Source organism: Anopheles funestus, chromosome 3RL (genome assembly GCF_943734845.2).
Source record: "Anopheles funestus chromosome 3RL, idAnoFuneDA-416_04, whole genome shotgun sequence".
Classification (NCBI taxonomy): Eukaryota; Metazoa; Arthropoda; class Insecta; order Diptera; family Culicidae; genus Anopheles; species Anopheles funestus.
In genome coordinates, this window is record NC_064599.1 from 55,961,052 (window position 1) to 55,983,832 (window position 22,781).

The following is a 22,781-nucleotide window of genomic DNA, read 5'->3' on the forward strand; positions in this document are numbered from 1 at the left end:
AGTCACCGTCTGGGGATATGAACTGAGGGAAATAAAATAAAGTATGTCACCCTAAACGTATCAAACGGGCGAAATGATTAATTGTGGGTGTGTATGTTTGTGTGGGTTTTAGTAGTCGGTGGCTAGGTACAATTTAGTTTCAATATTAGGTTGACATTTTACAAGAGCTTTCTTGTCAGTTTTATGAAGCCATAAACATGGACGATAAAGTAGCTGTTAACTATAAAGCCTGTTAACTACCTATACTTTAGATTAATTTAATACACTTAATAGTTTTTGCTTAGATATCATCAGCATTTGAAAATATATCCATATGGTTGAAGTAATTAAAATAAATAATCAAGTAAATTGGCAGTTTTAAACGTCATTTGACATATTAATTGCAAAACCGACAAAAGCAAATATAAACAAGGAAGGAAGAGAAATGAAAAATTCGGTAAATTAAATTCAAACTTAATGCGAAGAAAAAAAACTGATTATTAAATCCTTGACAATAGATAAAACCAGAGCAAAGAAAAGAGAAAATAAAAAAGAAAGAGAGATAAAAGACAAGTACGAACATATGGCTTAAATGGTCTAGTCAGGAGAAATAATAAGGTCATTATTCACCGAAGTAGAAAATGAAGAAGCTAACGGCAAGTAATAAAAGTTTGAATAGTGAATGATACAATATATCAATGTTCACACAAAGATATTTTTCCTATAGCTAAACTTAACACAAAATTAGAGTACTTTAGTAAATGTAAAAGATTTACCTTGTATCCATTTTATCCGTTTTTTCCGCTCAGTGTTAATTTTTACTTAGCACGAATAATCAGCGTGCCCCTGTAACTACATTTCTATGTTTTCTTGACGAAATTGCAACTATAACTGACGTGTAACTAGAATTATGTAATAATTGTTATATTATTATAGTTATTCAAAAATAGAAACCTGATTAATTTATTTTTTTAAACTTTGTATTATGAACCGGTTTCAATTGATTTGTGTACTAAAGTTGTTTTTGGTAATGGAATCTTCGACAATTAGCAACGGAATAATCGAATTCTTATTGAATCCTTCTGTTTTAGAGAATAACAAAAAAAAAACCGTAGAGCAAATGAACTGTTGGGCAGGATGTGAACGTGTCCTTTTAGTCCGTACTCAATAAAACCAAACAACGGATGAAATATTATCCTTCCGCTGTGAAGTGCACCGAAACGAACAAAAAAGTAGCCGTACTTTAATCCATTTGTGCCCTTCGTTAGAAGCGATGGGGCCATTAGTGGAGCGAAGTGTTTAATAGGCACGATGAAAATATATACATCCGTAAGGAAACTCATCCTGACGGATGGTGCACACACGCACAGAAACACATACGACGAATCGTGTCACGTGATGGATGGATTGACAACTTCCGGCCCTCGGAATATTTACTTCGGCAAACTAGGAATTTAGTAGCGGTTCTTTGTTTTGCGAGACTAAAAGAGGAAGTCCATCTCGGCAGAAAGAGGCCAGTGAGAGAAGTAGTGATGGGGCGAGGAGGTCATAGTATCAAATGACCACCATTTGCCTTGGAAGTGGCTATCGGTAGGCACGCCATTTCCGCCTACTTAGTTCGAACTGTTCGGTTCCCATATGGGTTTCGACGTTTGGCATTCACCGCCGGCCCTTTGTCGCAACGGCACACAGTTACACATTTCGGTACATTCGAGTGTGGTACGGATGGCAGGAGGCTGCAAACTGTGAGTGGTTGTTTGCCTCCCCCTTAGCTATATGGTTGTAACAGCACGGAACAGCACAGCAAGCCGCCTTCGTCGTCGTCGTCGTCGTCGTCATCGTTGTAGTCGACGTATAAAGTTTCCTGTCGATAAAACGCAAAGCACTGGGACGCCATCCCGGTAGGTGGTCGAATGTAATCGAATAATGAGTACGCCCCTTCGGGCTGTGTACACTGCACGAGCACGCTACCGATGCTGAGTCGCAATGGGAAAGAAAGAGGATTGTGATGTGTTTTTAGTTAGACGTTCTTTTTTCTTGCTAGCAGAGACATTTTATTTGCAGGGTTTCTTGGTGGGTTTAAATCAGTCAATTAAAAAAAATTCTTAAAAAAAAATTGTCCTATAAAACACATCTTGAGCTACAACCTCGTCTTGATCAACTAATGTCCTTCCTCAATGGTCTTTCCGTAATTTATAATTTAGTTTTTCCTCACCTTCAAAACAATCAATAAAAATGATGTTTTGTGTTGGGAAAGACATTTTTATTACAAGCTGGCACAAAAATCCCAATGAAGAAAATTGATAAACTTAAATTGTCTTCGAATCTAGCTATTGGGACATTTTTGCTTTCCGTTTACGGTTCAACGTTATAGGAAAAGATCATCGGTTTGAATTAGTCCATAAAAGTTTCTGTCAATCGTATCTTAGGAACATAGCGAGAGTGTATATCCACCAGTTATATCTGATCTGAGTGATAGAATGACAGGAAACATTCAACCATAATTTTATTTTTCCCTGCCTAGGATGCTTCTTAGATTATATTCTTTAGGATTACATCTTATGACACTGTAGCCTTCCTACAGACATAAGATGATATTATAAAAATTTTATATTTTTTAGATCTTTTATGTTGTTGACGGATTTTCCGGATTCATCTCTACTTGGCAGAGTGTCCGAAAATGACGAACGATTTTATTGATCTCCTATAAAGACAGAACCCACAAATAGGTCTTTATTTCCGGGTCGTTTTACAAAGAGAGGCCTGAAAGCGCACCTTTAGACCATATTTATAACTATAGTTTTTCCGCGGCTAATATGTCGACTCCTTTCACAGTGTTCCGACTTAGGCTCATGTGGTGATGAGCGCTTATCCCTAACATGCTATAAAATTTGGTTCTGCGCCTAAATATCTGTCATCACGCACAAACAACAGTTGGTCCTTTCGACCAGATGAGATGAGATTCAATCATTAATTGTTGGTGTACTAGACCTAGTACCGAAGCACAAGACCATGGAAGTTATTCCTAGTGACGTATAATATCTGAACATAATTTCGAAAATGGAACAAACCCTGCAATTCCTACACATTGTTGCAATATGTTTCTTTGCTCTCTTTAGTCCAAGCAAAAAATGGAGGGAAACCTTATGGATGGATTATATCGATGCCAGCAATATTTGATCAAACGTTGCAACGAGAAAAATTGTCTTCAATCTGTATAAACAAAAGCCCATTTTTAATCGCCAAAGCTGATACGCTTCCAGTCCAGCCCGCATCCTCCGGCAGCCACTTTAGATGGGTGCGTGCGTCACCCGGTCAAACTAATGAAGATATCTATTCACGTTGCAAAGTATAAAGTGCGTCATCCTCGTAACACCGGACACTGTGTCGTGGTTCGTTTGTTTGATTTTGCGTTTAATGAAAGGAAAGTGAAAAATGTGCCTCTCATCTCTTACCTTTACCATTCATCCCACTAGAGCGGTATGCGTTAAAGCCATACGGGAGAGAAGAAAAAAGAAAACCATCATGGATCAAGGATGCAAATAGTGAAGCCCATCCCCATCTTTGATCATCCTGAAACCCCAGGACAGGATATCTTCGGCTAAACCGGAAGAATCTAAAACCCGTGGTGGAGTGAAAATCGCGCTGCAGTTGGAAAGCTTCATAAAATGCAAATGATAGTGCTTCACCGGTCCTCCCTTCGCGTGTGTGTGTGTGTGCGTGTGGGTGTGCTTTAAACATGTTCGTTAGTGTCCTTCGCCACATTGACCCGGCTTCTTTTCCTACGCCTCACTGCATGCCCCCGCACGGATAGTACGGAATCGTATTTGAAACGAGTATGCTGACAAGTAATTGGTATCGCTCATCTACATACGAAGTAGATACCGTCCGTTGGTTGTTCCGACACGGTATTGGAATCGTTACGGGGGGAATGTCGGCGTGGTGGTGAATGCGACCGGGGACATATCCGGACGCTGTGGCGCCAAAATACTTGTTACGCATTTTATTACTGTTGTCGGGGTCCTGGCTCGTCATCCTTCACGCTTTACGAGTGAAGTTGTCGGCAGAGTTTTTCGTCACGCTTGCTCCCTCGTCTCTGTCGGTGATGTTGGGTGCAATGGGGATTGTGATTCTCTCCCTCCTTCAATGGGGAAGATCGTAATGAAGCGAGGAAAACTATTTGAAGTGAGATGGGGGGAAAAAACCATCGAAACGGTTGTGTCTTCCAGTTGGAAACCGGGAGTTGACGCATTGTTTCATTAAAACTCGAAGGCAAATCGCTTATCGAAATAGTTGAGCTCAAAAAGGAGGAAGAAATAACAAATATAGACGTTCAGTAATTTGAATATTAAGTTTGTTTTTGATCAAAACAAAATAATTTAAAATACAAACCAAAACCGAATGTTTTATGTTATAAGTTTTTTTTCTCCTGTGGCACCCGAGCCCGAGCCTTACGAGCTTTTGATACTTTCTAAACAATTTGCAAATATATTGTACGGCTTCTTCAATCATTCAGAGGAAAACTGCAGGATGATTTCTAGTACGGTGCTACTAACAATTGTCCGGAAATGCGATATCGGAAGCATTATAAATTGATTCACCATTCCGTCCGCCCGCAGCCCTTTTGTGTTTTAGTCGCTACAAAGTGTAACAAGCGCTAAAACCAACCGATTGTGTTTCTTGTTTATGCCACTGTGGCCAAACTTCGAGACCGATCCGCTGTTCCACCCATCCCGAGCTGAGTAAGAGCTACCCGTTGGTAATAAATATGTGCTGAATAAAATATCATTTGATGCGCGCCTGAAAGTTATGCAATGCCGTGAACGCACGCGAAAATTGCCGTGTGTACATGTGTTTGCATGGCACGAGAACAGTGGACCAGAGGAGCAGTGGAAAAATCCCTTATTCTGGGTGGCTTCATTTGTTGTGTTTAGAACATTTATTTTTGTTCATTTATCTCACCGTTATACCATTTGGATAGAGGATGTATTTTCACCTTTTATCCGGCACATCGTGTTTTCAAGGGGAAGCAAAATTTTCATCTGATTCTGCCAGAGTGCAAACCGATCCGAGGGGAGCGCTATTAGTACGGAAACTATACACTCACACACAAATACGCCGTTGTGCAAATGTGTTTTATGTACAACACTGGTATATGTAGTATACAATACGTGACCAAGTTGCCGTCAGTCGTTTTAGAGAAAACTAGAAACTCCGGCTCCAGCATGGCCATGATCTCCTGTTCACTGGTACGGTCGAAAATAGTTAAAGGAAAGAAAATGAACACGCTCCCGGGTATCGATTGTAACCTGTTGCGCTTGGCATGAGATTAATACAAGCCAACAGCAAGCAAACAAACAAAACTTACCGGAAATTTGTGGGGGGGGTTTTTTGTTAGGGTGTGGACCGAAGTATACAAAATGTTGTGGTATTTTCAAAAGGGCAGGGACTTTGTTAAACCCTCCAGCAAAAAAACCGATCCCACATCGACCGTCGGAAGGGTATAAAATGAGTTACGGCTGCCTCAGTCTGCGTGGCATCACATCATTAGGAGCTCCCGCAAAACTACGCTATTTATGATAACGATCCAACAATTTATGTGTATGTTGGGCCAAATTATGCTAGTTTGGTAAAGGAAGTACTTTCTGTTTCCGTTTAGAGGGTAAGGCTAAAAAAAGAGAGAGCGCGAGAGAGAAAGAGATAAACACATCCACCGAAGAGATCGTATGATGAAGGAAAACATTGGGTAACGCCAATTTCGGTTTTCGGGGATGTGACGGGGGAAACTATTTGGATGAAAGAGGGCCCCATTGTTTCACCCATTTACCCTTGAAGGGTTGCTCGAATTCGGAATCGATTAGTTTGCTTCAAACACAAACCGTGTGATCCTCCTGCTCGGTGCGCTTGGGCCCTGTTCGGCGCTAAACAGTTTTGGCTAGATATTTTCTAAACTAAAACGTTTTAGCTAAACTTTTTCCAAACCTTACAGCAGCAGCTCCTTACTTTTATCTCGTTCGCACGCACCGAGTGCACATAATATGATAATCACGTTAACGAGCTTGTCGTGCGTTACGCTCCCAAGACGTATGTGCTCCTGAGGTTGGTTGAACGGTTTACGTTGCGGTGTTTACGCTTTGATTGAACATGCTAATTCTAATGTATTTTAATTTTAAACAGATCAATTCATTTTTTGACGCATTTCATTTGATTCATATTTTAATAAAACATTATTATATGTTCTCGAAAAAAAAAAACTTTGCATTGGAAAGTTTAAGGAAAATTTTGGCTTTTTTGGGAGTGCATGGATCAGGAATGGGAACGCATATTATGCTGCAGGTAGACTGACGCATCGATTTTCACTTTCCAATCGTACGGCAAATCGCTGTACATGGATGGAAGTATCGGATTGGTTCGAAACACAACCAGGAGCACATGCCTTGGGTAGCAATATTAGGAAGGTTGTTTTGAGTTGGCACAACAACAACTGCTGCCCTGTCTGCCGGCAATGTATAACGAAACGGGACAGTTGTTTAATGACCAAGTCTGTGAAATGTTTTAAACTATGTACTCACAGCATCCGTAGAAAGGGTGAGAATTTGACTCAAGAGACAGTGAGAAATGCTAGTGAAAACTAACATCCAAATAGTTCGAAACACCTTCCATCGTACGTGTGAGAGCTAGATATCAAGGGAAGCAAGAGTATTTTCTCTACTGCCATACTGTTACAATCGTTCATATGTTCATTGGAGGCAGGTTTACGTTCACCGGAAAATAGTGACCTATACCAAGGGTTCATACCAGCCGGGAGGCTTCTTCTAAGGACGCTTGTTTAGCTAAACACTATCAAAGCATCACACACACCGTACCCCCAAACGTCCATCTTAAAACCCCCACATCAAGAATGCATAATCAAGAAACTCACATGTGTGAGCATGAGAGGAAGCTGTAATTAAACCATTGACATTGCTTCGAAAGTGTAAAGGCGCAAGGGTAAAGGCAAGACTCTCGAAACCCATCCGAGGACGAGGGTTTTTGGTTCTTCGGTGCGGATTTATAACACCAGCCTTAGGAGGTGCCTCACTGCACAAGCTGGTCGGAAATGTGTATATTTACCGCTCTGGCACATCAACTCTGGTACTTTCCATTTGGAGAAAATCGTTAGTTAAGAAGATTTACATAGATGAACAGTATTTAGTTTTATTACCAAACCGTAAATAGCGTTGAGAGAGTGAGGAAAAGGTACCAGTTCAGCTTGTGTTGGGATAAGTAGCTTGTAAGGATGGTTGGGTGAATGATGCATATGTGTGTGTCTGGTACGAGGAAGGAGAACTATGAAAGGGACGATACCCTTTTTTGGCCGAAAGCCCACAATGGTAGTTTGTGACAGCGTTTTTGGAGCTTATTTTAGGAATAAGGAATTCCCGACCTGAAGGAAGTTTCCAATGTCATTTTGTGGAAATTAATATTTTGCCTAAATTGCAAAAAAGAATAAGATCATAATTTATTTATATTTCTTGGTAACTAATCTTAATTTAAAAATGAAAATGTATTTATTAGGCAACTACATTCTTACATCCCGTCCGGATATGCGTACTCCAACAGATCCATTCTAATTCTGCATGCGTTTAGAATGAAATGCGAACATCCTCCAGCAAAACATTCAACCCTGGTAGTAGAAATATACTGCCCGAAATTACCAAACGTAACCAATTGCTGATGGAAGTTTTTTATTCAGTAAAAAAAAGTTTGTCCCGAAAAGTGAACCGGAAACGAAAGCCACCAGCAAATGCAATTGCGAAAGCGGAAACCCCCCATTGGCGCACAATAAGAGGAACATACATCAGCACACATTATACGGTACCCTCTTGATCGGTGATTTATTTCCGACGAGAATGAATAGCATCAAATAGAACCGAGCTTGAAGCAGCATATTCTAGTCCTTTAGCATAAGAAAAATGCTTCTTGTCGGTGTAGTGCATTGTGGAAGAATAACATAGAAATATGCAAAATACACTTCCCCACGCTTCGTACATGTCTCGACGTCCGGATGGAAGCTATCCTGCAGCGCCGTTGAAATGTCTGTTTTTTCCGGTCCGGCACCGATTTGATGTGGTCCAGTTCCGTATACTACAAAGCCAAGCAATCGACTCGTTCTTAAAAATCAAACGGAGCCAAAGGATAGCAAAAGAAAAAAGTACTCACAGAATCGAACATTCCTTGCATCATGTTGCTTTTCTGTGGCTTGTGTAGTGGGGTAGAGAACAGATTAAAACTCAACAGGTTTTTCCTGTTACCGATCAGTGTGGGACTATTATGGACTTCTCGACCAGCAGGAAACTCGGTACTAGGCAACTGATGCGACTGCAGAGTTTGGTGTAGCAAAGCACTTCCGCATTTGCTGTTACTGGTTCGTCTTATGGCTGCATTGCGATGATCACCTGCAGTGTAAAAAGGGCATGTGTTCGCATAGCGATACCTTAAGAAAAACATGAAATTTATTGCGGGAACAGATTTTCAATCATTCGAATGGAATTAAAGATAACTTCTGCTTTACGAGTTTCAACCAAAGTCAGCGTAGTTTGAGCATTCATTAAGCTGTTTCTATTTCTTTTTAAATTCGTTTATTTTATTATTTATTTTTTTCTTGCTTGGTTAGATCGGCCTGGCCGTAACAAGACTTATTTTACCACGTAGCAGGATAGTCAGTCCATGCTACGGCGGAACGGTCCGGATGGGATTTGAACCCGGTCCTGCCGTGTGGACGGGCGCCGTTTATCACATACATCACCGGGCAGCCCCATATCATTTTATTATTTAACTGATTTAAAAAAACTAACTATAAAAGACTTTCTCGCTGAAATTAAATATTTCAGTTCTGGGATTGAAAAAAATGGTTAATTAGGCAAATAATTTAATACGACTTTGTTTATAGCGATAATCGAGTTTCAAGCAGTATTACAGGGTTTTTAAGTTAAAGTACAGGGATCGATTTGTATTTTTTTTATAAATTTCTGGCAGCTCAAGTTTTTAAGAACATTAGGTAAAAACTTCAAAACCCGATACCGATAAATATCAGAATTAGAACCCAAAAGCGCATACAATGTTTAGTTGATTTAAAATTTTCTTCAGATATTTTTCACACAATTTTGTAGTATTTGTCATAGAATCATATTTTTTAAATTAATTTAATTTGTTTATTTTTGGCAAAAAAAGTGAAAAAAGAATCGGTCGAACATCGCTTTTTTACTATATAAACATCCGCCATTTTGCCATATATTCTTCTTCTTGGTTTAACGACCTTACCGATAAAGCCAGCCATTTAATATATTAGGAAGTTTTCGGAATAGTCGAATCATAATTTAAATTATTTGTTTACAAACGTAACATTTATATCTTGAAGAACAATCGCCTAGTTGTAAATTAGGTTGTTGTACTGTTTAAAAAAACTAATTATTAAAACTGTTTTTATTAAATTAAAAAACTGTTTTTAATTCAGATTTGAAGTAGAAATTCAGTTCATTAAAATCATATTCAATTTCTCTAACGTGTTGTGGAATTTGTTTCATTTAAGCTAAATGTCGCTGTAAGAAATTAAAAACACTATCACACTATTTCGGTGAATTTTCCACGCTATCAAACAGAACCCAAATCCGAACCCATCGTACTGTAAAACTCATCACACATTGTTAGCACACTAGCGAAAAATCAGCTGCCACACGAAACATCAACATCGGAAGTAGCATCAACATGATCATCATCATTAGCATCGCCAGTATCTCTCTTCATGTTTAAAAACCAATTAATGAGGCGATTTATCGCTGCCCATAAAGTGTTTATTTATAGCGAAACGTGCACGGAATGCGTAGGCCGATGCAACCGAGCGAAGGGAACAAAAAAGGTCCGTTTTGTTTGGCATTCGTTGTGTGTGTTTTTTGTGTTCTTCCCCGTTTTTCTCTTCTTCCACACTTTACGCAATACCGCATGTGGGACAGTTTCCGGGGAGGAAGTAAACTCGGTGGACAGATGAATGCCAGACGCCTTGCGGTCGTTTCGCAACGGCTGACGATGCTGCCGGCAGGAAAATATGAGCTTGTACTACAAGCGATGCGATTATTATGACGATAATGTGTGTATCGAGCCGCCGGCAAATCGACCACGATGGGAATGGTTGCGTGTGCCCCGCAGGACAACGGGCGGCACGCCAAGGAGATCCCTCCTATCCGTTCTTGATTTGTAGAAGGGCGGATAAAACATACAACCGATACAGAACGATAAGAGTTCATAATCGAAATAAAAAACACTCGTGGCTGAAACGAAACGAACGCGCCTACTCGCACAACAAATGCGACCGCAGATGGTCGTGCCTTACGCGAACAATAGCGAAAGACCGCACGAAAGAAAAACGTTCGGGTTCGAAAAAAGGAAGGCAAAAATCAAGAGAGCCCAAGATTTCCGTCCATGTCTCCATCATTAAACGGTAAGAAAGTTTATCCTCTAAAGAATCGCTCCATTGCTGGGCGTCCCCATTATCCAGCGCGGTATCAAGTTTCCATTCAATCTTCGCTTTTCAATGCCACGCATGAATGCAACCCGTGGAAAATAACGGTGGAATGAAATGATTAAAGTTTTACCCCGAAGGTTCAACCTTTACCGTTCACCGGGAAATGGTCGAGTTTTTCCGATGGTGTATGGTGAGCAAATTAAACTTAAAACCAGATTCCGTGTGTGGGGATTGTGTGTACTTTTTTTTGGAAAGGTGAGCACGTTTTACAAGGTTAGCTAAAGTAAACATTTATAAGCTTGATTATGAATGATGTGGGTTTTATTGAAAAGCAGCATACAGTGAATAGTGTACAATGTGATGGATGGTGGCACATTGAATGGTGATGTATAAAAAGGCGGAAGTCTGTGCACTAAAGGTTAACTACTAACCGCAAGTAGCTAACCTTTGTATATATTTTTGGAAGAGAACAGTAATCCAACAATTAAGATTTTAATCTTATAATATTATTATTATTAATTTTCACGTATGTGCTAAATAAATGCCCATAAATGCTTTGAAACATACAGTTTATATAATTCAAACTATTTATTTTTAAAAAAGATATACCTAAATAGCCTATGTAGTATTGTACTTAACGTATCTTATGAAAAGAGTCTTTTATATAAATCTTTAAATCATAAGTCGACTACGAAAAAAATCAAGAATCTTCCAAGATGTAGAACTCCTCCAAGATTTAGAAATCCTCCAAGATTTATAAATTCTCGTAGAATTACAAATCCTCCAAGATTAAGGAATCCTAATAGAGTTATGGTTGCTACTGCATTAATAATCGGCTCCAGCACCAAACACAACAGCGGGTGATCCCAAATTTGTGAGAATTCATGAATCTTTGAAGATTTATGAATTTTGATAATAGATAATAGATTCAGAGTCATTCATTCGTGAATATGAATCAGAGTAACCCAATACTAAACATAAGAATAATTTTATTTTTCACTTATAGCATTTATTTTATATTTATTTTATAGCATAACAATGCATTACTACTTGTATTATGTTATGTAGTAAGGTTAAAAGAAGTATCAATTATAAGAGCATTTTAATAGTCACCATTTTTGATTTCTCCATTTAAATTTTATTTACTCCAGTTATCCTTTTTTCTACACAATTTTATTTTTTTAACATTTTGAAGGTATTCTCCTCAAGGAAGATGTGAATATATTATTTTTATATTTTAGTTCTAGATAATTTCTAAACTTAGGATTTATTAGTTATTTATAAACTTAGGATTGATAAGAGAAGAATGTGATATGATTGATAAGTGAACAAGAGAAAAATAAGGAAAATTGCTATATTTACATTCTCACTTATTTGCTACAAAATATTTCATTTGTTATATTTCAGTTTTCTAAATATTAATTTTTTTTCTTATTTATTTTTATTTCTTACAGGTAAGACAAGCTAAGACGTAATGGCGCATTCAACTACATTTAATTCGCAAGGTAAATGTCTTTGTGGGTATGTGTTTTTTTCATAATCGTTTCTGTTAACAATTCACCATTCTATACTCTTGCATAATAATGCTTCCCTATTGACGGTTTCCGTGTGCATAAGAATGCGTTCATGAATGCGTAAGCAGTCACAGCATACAAAACGCCCTACCCTGCCCGGGTTTTTTTGCCCCGAATCAATTGGGTGAAAATAATGCCCGCTCATAAAAGCCGGTGCAGGTTTCCGGCTCGAAATACCCTTGGGTGTTACGGTGTGAGTATAGTAGCACACTAGCACCCAGCAGGAGGCCAGCACGTTGAATGATGTCGTATCGACATGCAAAACTTTCTCTCATGCGGGTTTTGCTGGGTTGTAGGGCGGTGTATGGAACTATACGAATTATCATTTGCTTTTCTGCACCAGCTGCGTTACACCTTTTCGCCAAGCATTCTTTAAAACCCGAAGCTCGAGAGTAGCTGAATGTTGGGTACAGCTCAATCACCCGCATCCTTATGGTGGCAACAAAGCATGAATGGAAGTGCCACTAGACAATGGGAATTAATAAAATATTTTACTCCACGTCTTGATCGAAATTGCCTTTTATTATATTTCTTGCCTAAGTTGGCTCCCATTTTCTCCTGGCAGAACAATTTAAACATCCTTACAGTTGTGTGATTCAGCCATTTTCTTTGCTTACAATTTAACGATCCATAGTTTAGATTTTACAATCGTGATTTTTTTCCTCTTCTCGCGCTTGTTTTCATTATCTGACCTACCGCGCTTGCTGATTGATTGCTGTAGGAAAAAATTGATATCATTCATTTTACCAAACTAATGGCATCTCACTCTCCAAAGAAAGAACAAAGGAAAACTTTCCACTGGGGTGAGAAAATAGATTAAACTTTTCTGCAAACTCAGTGTAATGGAAGGTATAAGAGAGAATGAGAGAAAAAAATACCCTGCCACAAAAAAACACCATGGGACACACAACCACGTTACAGAAAGCGAAAGCTTCGATATGGAAATAATGCCAGATTCTTGCAGTTTTGTGGAATAGCAAAAAAAAAAAAACAGGCGAAAACAGGCCGCGAAACTAATTGACAAATTGGTTTACATGGACCACTTCCGGCTATATTGTAGCGGGTACGAAAAGTAGAGTGGGAGAGGTTTTTGCGATATTCATCTGTCCCCGGATACGAGTGAAGACATGAACCGGTCAGCCTCTGTGTTTGTGTGTTTTTGTTCAGTATATACCGACCGGATCCGAAAGATAGCATAAGCGGAACATTTAATTAGATCATAAATCATCGCTCATGAATATGGATGCGCCGAATGGACGATCTACCTTACCGTACATCACTGTATCAGGAAGCAGATAAAAAAAGTGAAGCTGAAGTTGTCAAAAGAGATCGTAAAAATGGACGCACACATACACTCTTACACAAACTCCCAAATTTGAACCCATGGTAAAGTATTTTTTTTGTTTTTCTTTCCTCTTTGGGTAGAGTTTTAGATTTTTCCACACCCCAAAGTCGGAAAGATCTCATCCAACGTAGGAAAGTGGGTCATCAAAAGATCAAAGGATCACCCATGCACATTCCTCTTTCCCAATTGCTTCCCGAAAGGAATCGCAACTGCTTCACCGGCCGTTGTCCTAGTTTGTTCCTTTCGCTTCAAACCTCCTCGCCGGATGTTACCAGTTGTGAAAACGAATCAAAGTTCATATGAATCTCGATTTGTAATTCATCATTTTTCCCTCGTTGCAGTGAAAGTACGCTCGGCGATAAAGTGAGCCAAATGGAAAGCAAAAAAAAACAAAAAAAAAACATTGAATCGTCAGCTCACTAACACGTGGCGTTTGCGATTTGTGCGATTGTTTGTTTTTTTTTCTTTCGAGCTGCTTTCCACTTTTTGTTTGCTCGATTTGACGAGCCAAATTTATTCAAATTTATACTTCCTCAAACCTGCCTCCACACTCCACAAGATGTGTGTGGGTGTGAGTGTCTTTTTGGCTTGGCTCTATTTTTGCATACGTCATTCTGATTTCTTTTTAACGTTAACTTTTTTTTCTATCGTCCTGCGCCCACCATGTTAGTTGGTTTCACTTGCGTTAGCTTGCTTGTGAGTTGAAATGAAGGAAAAAAAGGATGCTCAGTGTCTTTCGTTACCATCGGTCGTGTTAAATGGTGACGGCTTGAATGCTATTCATAACAGCAACTTTCGTCGGATGCGTGCCTCTGTGCCACGATGTGGGCTGTCGTCGGCCGCGTTGGATTTTTAAACGGAGAAAATGCAGGTGAGAATGTAAGTGGGGATTTGTATGTGGCATTAGAGAACAAAATGGTAGGCACTCTTTTCGTGTGCACCTACGTGAGTAGGATTAGGCATATCCTTTTAAAAGCAGTTACAAAATGAGCTAATCTTGAAAGGTATATGGATGAGCATTTTTTTTTGTTAATTTGATTAAAAAAATATTTTCTATCTTTTTAACACTGAACAAATGTTATTTATAAAAATAACTAATTTAATGTAAGGGAATGCAACAATGTATCATACAATGAAGAAAACTTACCAAACCAATTAATAGAAAGATGATAACGACTTCCGTGGTGAAAGCTTCTCTTGAAAAGTGGTGAATAACGCACACATTCACTTCCAATACGCTCATCAACTTCCCCTCCGTTTCTCGGATGGGTAGACTATACACGTTTCTTTGTCCTTAGTTGGCCTTTAAGGCAAATGAGATCGTCTGTAGAAATGCATTGTGGAGTGGTTGGTTGCAGGTGGAATAAATTTTCGGTAGAGCTTTTACCCAAAATCAGCTGACAAGCATGGGGAAAAATGATATCCTTCTCTGTGAATACATAGAGATAAAAGCTTCACTATTACCCAGATAGACGACTCAGAAATCAATGCTCAGTAAAGAGCGAGTGTGTTAAATATGAGAGCAATGATTTTCTCTCTTCGGTGCCTTATGCTCGTGAGTTCCGTCGGTTAACGTGAAAGAGTCGTGCGTGCGCACAGTGGAATAAAGAGCGAATAGACTGATCAAAAGCTGGTTAGATCAAATTTTAATAACTAGCACAATAATTAACACAAAATCGTACTTTGCATTGGGATGATTAAATTGGTTTAGCTCAATTTTTGGCTGAACTAATATCAAAATGACAAAATGTCTCCTCATATGATTTTTTAAAACATTTTAATGAAATACATTTCGGTATCACAGCATCCTCACTGTCATACGAATTCATCCCACCGTGATGCCCTTCGTTCACTGCTGGGGAATTCTTTCTCTCGTTATCGTTATCACGTACCCTTAACAACCCGACCACAGTTAGCGTCTGTTCTGTGTGCGTTTCTCTTTCTGCGTTCGGGAGCAGCGATGTCCTGCGTGTATTGGTAGCAGTTGCGTGCTAACCGATAACACGAAACCCCCAGAAACCCGAACACCGAGAGGAACTCATTGCTGAAGCTTGCGAAGCCACTGGCGAAGCATCTCCAAACCAGTTCAGATCACTGCTGCGCGCTGTGGTGAGTGGAGTGAAAACATCTTTTCACCACGGATTGTTCTCGCTGCAAAACGGGTAAACTGTGTCGGTGTTTCGTCCTTTTTGAGGCGGCACACGGTTAGGGTGTGGTGTGTGGCTGGGGAGTTTTGCAAAGTCCTTCGGTCCGGTGCATATCCGGGAACGGTTCGGCAATGTTCGGGTCGACCCGAACCGACGGAAGGAAGCGCGTGCGGATTGCATTCCACCCGGTTCGGTGACGTTCCATGGTGCGTCTCCATTTCACGTTCTTCACCGTTCTATCGGTACCAGTGCCAGTGTGGTAGTGCGTTGTGACGAAGCAGTAAATGTGACCGGGATCCTGCCAAACAGTAGCCATCCGTCGGCTGGGTCCTGCTGGTGTTGGCAACTGCAAATTTAGTCATTGGCCTGGCCCAGTCCGGAGTGGTTGTGCTTTCTAGTGGTTCGCTCCCGGGCTACTTCTCAACAATAGCAGCAGCAGTAGCAAGACAGACAGTTACAACAAATCAGTTTGCTAGTTAGGGACAAGTAGTAGCAGCAGCAGCAGCAGCTAAAGAGCGCGTGTGAAAATTGAAGTTGAAGTTAGTTTTTAGTCCTAAAGTGAAACATTTGTCTTATCGCCTTTTTTTTGGAATCGAAACGTTTCCCTTTTCTTGTTGGAGGTTTTAAATAATGTGTACCCAGCTCGCAAGCAGTTAATAGTTGTAATAGAATTAAAGAAACATTCCGCAGACATTCCGACTGCTTGCGTACGATAAGACGCCAACATTGGGCCACTCTAAATCAGCAGCTGCCGCTTATACCAAACAAAAAAAAACAGTGCAATCGGTCGTGTTTGTTCGTTTAAATCGCGCGAACTTTTCGCTCCTAACCCTCTCGCTTACGCACTCTCTCACATTCTCTCATTCCCTCTCACGGGAATGCGCGTTCAATTTAGTGGCGTAAAATTGGTGTCCCCCCCCAGGCAGCATCACGGCTACAATTAAAACAAATCGTTAACTGAGCCAAAAGCACACACCGAACGGAAAAGAACTGCGAACACACAACAAAACACACCCGGCGCTGATGATGAGTGCTCGACGTTTGGACGATGCCTTTAGGAAACGTTTGCCACCATGGTCGAAATCCACCGCACGCAGAACTCCTCCCCACAGTGCCGGGGAAGTGTGTTGTCGCTTCCGCAAAGGCTCTACAAACGGCTGGTGGTCGCTCGCGTGTAAGCATGACTATGGTGCAACCCTGCCGGGAGAAGCCTGCACAATTTATGACCCACCTGACCCATCACCGCCCGCCATTGTAAGCGGAAGCGGGTTGTATGGGTGTTGTGGTTAAAAACAGGGGAATGAAAACCATCCTCTTCTTTGCCCCGTTTGGGTATGAAACGATCTCGAGAGCCATGTTTTTTGGGGGGCGTTTGCTACTGCGAACGTGTCAAAAGCAGCAGTAACAGCAGCAGCAGCGAGAGATGCAGGCAACCGAACTTCTTCCACATTCCCGAAGCCGTTCCCGGGGATGTGGAGTCTTGATTTTGCGCCGAGTTTGAGCCAACCAACCCCCTCCGGGGAGGAGGCTGTGGAGGTCGAAAACTCCAAGCAGGGATTTTGGTCATCGAGAATGATGTTGTGGTTGCCTGGGCGGCAATTCTCTACGCCCCGACATACTGCAACGAAACCACCCATCCAGCAACAGTCTGGAAGACTGGAAGGAAAATCAGCATTTGTGCCTCGATGCCATCCGACACCGACGTCGTCATCGGCAGTATCGTCGCCGTCGTCGTCGTCCCCACCAAACGTCCAACCGGATGGACCGAACGGAAAGCAGCCACGGTCACGTTCGCAACTAAAAGTGAGTGAAACTGTTGTACATTTTTCTTCATACACACGCTCTTCACATATTATGCTTTCCCACATACACAGTACCGGGAAATCCGTCCGCCCCGCACTACCTTGTTCATGTTTCCTTACCTTTGAATGTTTTTTTTTCTCCTCCTTTTTTTGGACCTTTTTCCATCCATGGAGAATCTCTTTTTTAGTTCCCATTCGATACTGTAGTCCCAATTTTTATGTTGCTCCTGTCCATTGCTGGAACTTCCGCATGTCTTTTGATACATTTTTCATTGGATCAGGATGGTGTGTGTGTGTGTATAATAAAAAAAATTCCCCTAGTTTACACCATCCTCCGTGTGTGAGGAAATATGGGCCTTTTCGTCGGGTTTGGATCCGCACTTCCGAATGGTTCAAGTTCCTTTTTTTCCTCCGTTTTTATTTTCCTGAACAGGGTTTCCATCGTGCGAGTGTTTTTGTTTGGAAGAGTATTTCTGTTTTGCGCTCTCGTTCTTTAGCGAAATCTCTGGTTTCCTACGGACCGGAACATTCACAAGCCCAACGGGACGATACGCTCTCGATCGCAGCAGTACGAAACTCGACAGACTCTGGGTCATATTTCTATTTTATTTTATTTCGGATAGTGTCCGAAATTGAGGACCAACATTAAAAAAAACACGGAAGAACAAAAACAAAAGAGAGTGAAATAAAAACCATTTCGGGTGGAAGTGGCATCATCTCGTTCACATTCCGAGCCCCTGTTGTTGCTGTCTGTTAATTTTCGTCAGCCCAGCAGAATCGTCGTCCAATGCTGTGTTCAACCACCTTTTTTGGAACCCCATTCCCATCTTCCCATACGTACTCAAACCTGCTCGGTGGAGATCATGGCAAAGCAGTTTTATTTATTTTTATGTGCCCGGAATTCTAACGGTCTTCGGGTCTCCGGGTCGATTCGAATGGCAAGTGACAATTATCAACACGTCAATTGCACTTGGGTTTTATTGGTTCGCCTGAAAATGAATGCATTTTTGTTTCGTAGCTCTGCCTTTTGGATGTTCGAATGGTTTCGGCGAGGAACATCACCATTGGCTTTGCGGATGAAATTGAATTCGTTTGTTCTATGGGTGCAACAATTTGGTGGTGATAATTTAACAAAAGACCAATTTGAGATATTTATATGAATTAATTCGTTCTATATTTGCTTCGCACGTTAACGGAAGAATAGTTAACAGAAAGTCGAAAAACCATTTATTTTATTCAACTATTGCAGGAAGTTTCATTCCAGCTCAATATCGTTGCTACTAGAATTTCCATGTAGTTTATTAATATACAATTTCAAACATCTGATCGATGTTTAACACTAGAACTATCAAGCGTTTTAGGCGCCATTCGTTCTTGGTTAATTTTTAAACAAATCCAAAGAGTTGGAGAATATTTTATTGTTTATTGCAGATCGTACCATAGAATATATATGTAAAACTCATGATTCAACTACAGTAGGATTGATTAACACCCAAAAATAATGTGATGAAAATTAAGCGTTCCAGTCAAAATGACTGGTCCGGTAGTTCTAGTGTTAAATGTTATTTTTAGAGTTCTTCCTATAGAGTACACATTTTAAAGTCTTATATTAACGTCGGCAGATTTGCCTCCAAAAAGAAGTTTCTAAAACTTAGTGTTAAATGGGGAGCTTAAATAATTTTCAGCTTAACTGTTTAACTTCTTCATTGAATATTTATTTTCGGAATTTAATAATTCTACTTTCATCGGTTGAACAATCAGTAAAACAATCGAATAATGAATTGAATCCAGAAGAAATTATTTCGGCTTGCTAATAAGGCAAGCAATCTCACCGAAGTGTTTTCTTCTTTTTTATAAAGATTGTTTGCATTTTTAGAATGCGAGAAATATGAACTATCTTTATCGAACAACTTTGAAAAAATTCCTAGTTTTGGCACTCCTCGATCAAGGGCTCAAAACTCAACAAATACTAAAGTTTTGGGAAGAGAAAAATTAATTTTCCATTTAACTGTAATGGAAATCAAGGGCCGTTTTAATCCAAAAAGAAAAAATGCATACAAAATATAACTGATTGATGATTAATTGAAGAGTTTATGATGGCCCTTTTAGTGTAAAATCCAAAGTTCTTCAAAATGAGTATTTTTTTGTCCTGTAAAAAAACTATTTTTTTACAAACAAATCCTTTAAATGCTACATATACTAGCAACAAATATAGTAAAACAAACAAAAAACCAACAAACATTTACACACATATGCTTCTTTGCTGCAAACAAATCATTTCTGCAGCAAGTGTTTCATCATCATTAAAATACAAACTGACAGCTTGACTGCCACTTGAAAAATTATGCACATTGTACCTAGGTTTGTACTTTTGAGTGAAAGCACACAAGCTCCAGAACCATTAATAAGCTACTTGTAGCAGGCAGAACAGTTCAACCCGGAATCAAGCCGCCGTTATCCCTCGTTGAACGTTACCGACCCATTCTGCGAACGCATTGTGTGTTATTTATTTCTGTTTGATTCCGTGCTGCGTTTTTGAACGTTTCATGTTGTCGGTGTTAAACCATAAATTTTCAACGTGGGAAAACAGGGAAGGGAATTGCAATGTTTCTGTTATTATACGATTGAATAAAAAACACACACACTTCTGACGCCGGACTTGGAGAGTTCATTTCGAGTCCCGCTTACGGTCTGCGCGTGGCGTGTGTAGTTTTCGTGATGGCAAACGCATGAGTGTGTTAATCAATTATTGATGGAATTAATTTCTGTATTTATAAAATCGGAAATTGATTTTATGAAGTGAGCACGCAAACATCGGGAACACGGGGATAAGGTCGAGCAGGTGAGTTTGCACGCAACTGTACTAAAAAAGAAAAAAACGGTCAATGGTCCACAATGGCCCACCGGTTCGCAGTGGGCAAAACCAAATATAACAATCAACACCAAACGCAATTCACTTCCAGCACGGGAAAAGCCTAACAAGACGTGCAGCGAAAAGCTGGCAAAAGGCCACGCGGGTGCATAATTGCAAACGCACGGCCAATGCCTGTGGTAAAATGTGCTTTCGTTAGGTGTGTGTGTGTGTGTGCGTTTGTGTTGCGTTTTATTTTGTACGCCATTTTTTTATTATGCTCACCCGAAAAACGATCATACACACCCGCATGCATTTATTGCAAATTACAATTTCGTCCTGTTTTCTCCATTCTTTTTTAATACTTGAAAAAAAAAACAGGGAAAAATGCAATGGAAGGTAGCATTTCGGAAGCCGAGTTGATGGTGGTGGTGCAAGAAAGAAGAGTTTAAATTATTATAATGCCTCGCTACCGTTGCCGTTCGGTTTCGGTATTTCGATTTGTTTGTATGATTTTTTTTCTCAGGTTATTGGAACACTCAACCCAACTTTCTCTTTTGGGCATGGTGAGGGGTTATTTTTTTGCTTTTCCTGATCGAAAATATTTTTTTTTATAAAAAGTGAGAAAAAGCGAGAAGTAGGAAAGGGGGACGATTTTCTCTTCTCCCTTCTTCACACTAAAGCAATTACATTTCTGTCCACACGAATGGCAGCTCATCCTACTTTAAACATTCAAATGAACAAAAAAAACCCAATCCCACACACACACACACACACACACATACAGGAAATAATGAAAAGTTCGACCCAATTGGCAATTGTTTCGAGAAGAAAAAAACAGTGTGACCGTGTTTTATTTATTTGCTATTTTGACATTTAAACGGTCGTCATCGAAAGCGGCACTACCGAACAATGGATGGAACAATCATCATAATAACCAAACCAATAATGTTGAAGCGTAATGCAACACATCAAACCCCGAACAGGGGGGTAAAAATATTACCCCCCTCCACCCCTTTTTGGTGGACACCTGTAAATCTGCCATAAAGCATTTATTCGACAGTGTCCACTCACTGTAATCTCATGTTATGTTTCGTTTTGGACGCGACTTCGCAAAAAAAACAAAACCAGGAAAAATGACCATTTTTCCGATCCAAACCACCACCTCCACCGCACCGGCATTGTTGGGGAACAAATTAATTCGAATGGCGAAAACCACGACGGTACACAAATTAAAATGAAATATGTGCTTTTGGGAGGGAAGTTTACTCTTGGGCGAGGCAGCTGAAATGCGGGCTGAATGTCGTGCCCGTGCCAAAAGTCAGACTGTAATATGTTAATCCACTTTTCAGAATAGCATATGGAAATGTAGGACATAAGATGGAACGAGCCAAACAAGTTTTAATATAATTTGTTAATACAGTTTTTCATGGTAGTGTGTGTGTGTTGTTTTTTTTTTTCAATTTATATGCCTTATATTTGTAAAATAATATTGATTTTAATTTACATACATTTTACATACATTACCGGGGCGGCCCGGTGGTGTACGTGATAAACGGCGCCGGTCCATACGGCAGGAACGGGGATCAAATCCCATCCGAATCATCCCTCCGTACCAAGGACTGACTATCCGGCTGTGTGGTAAAATAAGGGCATGTTACTATAATTGTAAAGAAGAATATAATCTTTAACATTAAAAAGGTAAAATTATAATGAATTTCTGTTAATGGTTGTTTGTGGACAACTTTCATATTCTATACAGTCACGGCGTCAAGCTTTAAGAAATACGTTGTGAGTGGAAAAGTTACCTCAAAGTGCCATTTTTACATCAATAAGAAATTTTGAACGACTTCAAACCATTCAGGACTTCACTGGCAAATTATTGTTTTACGAAAAAGTGTATACGAAAAAAAGTCAATGAATTGAAAAGGCCTCTAGAGCATTTAATTAACAAAAAACAGGAAGAAAATATCCGTAAAGAGGTGAGCAAGGCAGGAACCAGTAAACTGAACATGTTAACGCTTCCTCGCAAAGTAATAAGCTTCAATACTAAATTGTCAATCGATATCTTTTCTCCAAAACATCCACCAACAACTACACCCACACACAAACACACGGAATCGTTTTTCACCCTGAAGTGTAAATACGAGGGCAAAGGTCAACTTCGATCTATCTACATCGTACGAAATATGTACATCTTTTCCCTTTAACTAACCTGTAACTTCTTCATACACGCCCGAAACAGAGAACAACCGCCGCAGGCAAATGTTGCTACATTTATCGAACATACCGGAAACGGGCATGCCAACACCATGCCGTCTCATGCCGTTCCCCGGCTTCCCAAATGCAGGCTGACCGGACCATACCATTTCGGTTGAGTAGATGGTTAAACAAACAGTAACCTCCCCAAAAAGATATAACACCAACAAAACGAGGCTCGTTTAGTGGCAAAATTAAAGCCATTACAGGCGGCATCCTTCCTGTGGGGTACTTTCCTTCCTTTCCCCTCCGGCGCAGTCCTCATTTCCACCAGCTACAGGGGGGGTGGAAAAAGAACGGAAAATGATTAAGGTTCCGATGCC

General features: G+C 40.0%; 1 protein-coding gene and 1 long non-coding RNA gene across 7 annotated transcripts in view; both read left to right on the forward strand.

The window, feature by feature from the left end:
• The window catches only part of LOC125770157 (matrix metalloproteinase-2), a 287,900-nt gene that overhangs the window by 96,687 nt on the left and 168,432 nt on the right, over window positions 1-22,781 (forward strand). The window lies entirely within an intron of this gene.
• LOC125770305 (uncharacterized) overlaps window positions 15,159-22,781 on the forward strand; it is a 159,916-nt gene continuing 152,293 nt past the window's right edge. For 4 of the 5 annotated variants that reach the window (XR_007419155.1, XR_007419156.1, XR_007419158.1 and 1 more), the window contains exon 1: window positions 15,159-17,349. This is a non-coding gene — a long non-coding RNA (uncharacterized LOC125770305). The remainder of the gene's footprint in view (window positions 17,350-22,781) is intronic. The other variant, XR_007419154.1, reaches the window with a different exon arrangement.